Genomic DNA, 3,221 nt, shown 5'->3' with positions numbered 1-3,221 from the left:
GTCAAAGAAACTTTTACCTTCCTTCAAGTATTGGTCCAAATTTTGTTTGAAGATCTCCAAATGCTTCTATTTATTTTCTTCTGTGAGTTGTTTTGATACCCATATCGGACAACATTTTTGTGATACAAGTTTGTAGTGGATTATTTCATAGGCAGAGCCATACTGATTTGCAAATAATTTTCCACATAATTTACTACCATTCATTTATTTGACAGAATAATTTCATGTGCATGCTGACGATTGTCATCAGTCATGGACGTAGACAGGCATTTTAATATCATCAGAGTGCATATCATTTTTTACTTACCCTTGTATATATGCATAAGTGAATATGGGTTCTGATGTGGCACTGTAGAACAAGAACAGGACTGTTAACCACAAGATCATAGCATGCAGTAAATCACTGCTTGATATGCTTTCTCTCATCTGACTTTTATTTCAAAACTGAGTTTACACTTTTAACTAATTGAAAGCATTGAAAGTTTCATTATCATATCCCATAACCTCTACAGTTTTGATCTGTGGCATTTCCATTTTTAATAATTCCTTATTTGCACTCTATAAAAAAATCTTAAAAGGAAACTTAAATATGTTGAATGAATAAACCATCTAAATTATAAGCAAATAGTTTAATTAAGTACTCTCCAAAGAGTTACCATATACATTATTCTTTATTAGCAGATGCCTTTATGAAAAGAAAAAAGTAAACTATAGTCATACAAAGAAAACATTTAACAAAAACTGAGGATATTTAAAGGAGAATCAGTATTAAGAGGCAAAGAATTGTGGAAAAGAATTTAATTGCTAAGTAAGATAATATACATTATTCAACACACAGCCTCAAATCAATAGTTACTTATTGGGATGAGAAACTAGTTCACCATAGTTTATTGAGTGAGATTGTTCAAAATTATTAATTTCTTATTTGCAATACAACCAATGTGGAGCCAAGCCTGATTATCAGAAAGTCTAGCATAAAATCACAAGCACTTATGATAATGTAGGGAATCAAACCAGAAAATATTGTCTGAGGATACAGCAGCAGAATTAGATGAGAAAAGTGATAATGAGTTCAAATAAGTGGCAAATGAGATTAAACATTAAAAAAACAATTTTCTTAATGCCACCATGACGTCCTTATCCCTAAGTGTGTATATAATGGGGTTTAACAATGGAATGACAATGATATATAAAAGAGACCGAAATCTGTTTCAGAAGATTTGAGTTGAAAATGTGTAATGTTTCCTGATCCAGAGAATAAAACCTGAACCGTAAGATGAGATGAGCAAGTGGCGAAGGCGCTGTACCAACTTGCAGCTGATGGTAACTTCCGGATGGTTGAGGTGATTTTACTATAGGATGCAAGTATAAACAGAAATGGAACCATGATAAACAGCAGAATGATGTGAACCAACATCTCATTCACAAACATGTCCCCACAGACCACCTTGAATATTGCAGGAATATCACAGAAGAAGTGGTTGATCTGGTTAGATCCACAAAATGGCAGAGAAGAAATCTAATATGCCTATCCTATTTGAACTGGGATTCCAGTGATCCAGGAGCCAGTCACTAACTGGATACAGACCCCATGATTTATAACTAGAGTGTAGTGCAGAGGGTTACATATGGCCACATCATAGGCCATCACTGTTAGAAGCAAACACTCTGTACCTCCAAGTATAGGGAAAAAAACACATTTGTGTAGCACATTCAAGCAACTAAATGTTTCTTTTTTCTGAGTCCAAAGGTTCATGAGCATTTTTGGGATAGTGATAGACACATAGCAGATTTCCAAAAAAGAAAAATTACTAAGGAAAAAGTACATGGGAGTCTGAAGAGCTTTGTTAACACTGGTTATGAGAATGATTATTCCATTTCTGATCAAGATAATCACATAAGCAATGAAAAATAACATAAAAAGAAACATTTGAAGACTAGGCATATCAGTTCCCCCAGCTTGAGAAATACTGACCGTGTTCTTCCCTTTTGGTTTTCTAACTCTAACTCTAAATGTTTGCATATTTTATTATAGTATTTCAAGTAATAGTGCCATAAAAGGAACCAAACCAAGGAAGCCCACTGTATGTCATCATCATTTTCATTAAGTGCCTGATATTGGTTGTTTATGGTTTTATCCTGTCCAATAGTAGGTATAAATAGAAATACTGGATCTTGCCCCTGACTATTTCAACGTTAGTTTTTTTTTTTTTCCCCTCAAATTCAGTAATTTCTCAATATTTGTCCTGAAAATTGAATTGTTAACTTGGAAATGTTTAGTATGTCTTGTAAGGCATAAAGAGTCTAGGTGTGAGGGAATTGTCTTTTATGAAAAATTCTATGTATATATTTTGTTTTGTTTTGTTATTACTATTGTTATTCAGACATGCTGTAGGATAAGTGCATGAGTGCAAGGTCAGTTTGAATCACAAAGTCATGGTTCAATTTCCAATCTCTCCCCTGAAACTCTATACTTGGGTCACTATGAGTTGGAACCAAGTCAACAGCACTTACACACATTGTTGGCCTTTAATATTAGTTTTCTAAATAAGAAAATGTTTCTAAGAGATTAAACATTTGAAAAAAATTAAGATTGACACTCCATAAAAATAGCATGTGTCCTATTGTGCAGAGAGCCATAAAAGCATAAATAAGAGCAAGCTAATGATTTGCTTATTTGAAGTAATTCATTTCAAATTAAACAGACATTTACCAAAATTATTTTTATTACTAAATATGAAGTATTGATATGAGTTTTATGACCTTCAAAGTGCTTTTAACAATAATTTTGTTTTTAGTTGACTTCAGAATTAGGATAGTGAGAAATCAAAATTTGCAAGCTTTACATTGAATGCACATTTTTATCCTCAAATCTTTTTAATATGTTGAGCATTTGTTGAACTTTGATTCTCAGAGATTTATAGTTTTCTAAAATAAGTATAGAGTATCACACAAAAATTGTATCAACAAAAAATTTCATAGCTAATTTTCTAGATTTGGTTATAGTGTCTTTTCATTTGTTCCAAATGTTAAACTTTGAACAGTTTAAGTCTAAATGTTATATATAACATATAGAATTCCTGACATAGCATTGTATGATAAGCACTGGACTGTAAGGTTGGTTTGAACAGCAAGGTCTGCTGTTCAAGTTCACCAGCTACTCCTCAGAAACCCTATACAGAGTCACCATGAGCTAGAACCAACTGGAAGGTACTTAACAA

At 32.6% G+C, this 3,221-nt stretch overlaps 1 pseudogene; it reads right to left on the bottom strand.

Moving 5' to 3' along the window:
* Positions 1 to 1,100: 1,100 nt before the first annotated feature.
* The window catches only part of LOC102831096, a 10,578-nt pseudogene continuing 8,457 nt past the window's right edge, over positions 1,101 to 3,221 (bottom strand).

This window comes from Chrysochloris asiatica, unplaced genomic scaffold, assembly GCF_000296735.1.
Source record: "Chrysochloris asiatica unplaced genomic scaffold, ChrAsi1.0 scaffold00535, whole genome shotgun sequence".
NCBI lineage: Eukaryota > Metazoa > Chordata > Mammalia > Afrosoricida > Chrysochloridae > Chrysochloris > Chrysochloris asiatica.
The sequence above is the reverse complement of the archived record's forward strand: the minus strand, read 5'-3'. Positions and strand labels throughout refer to the sequence as shown.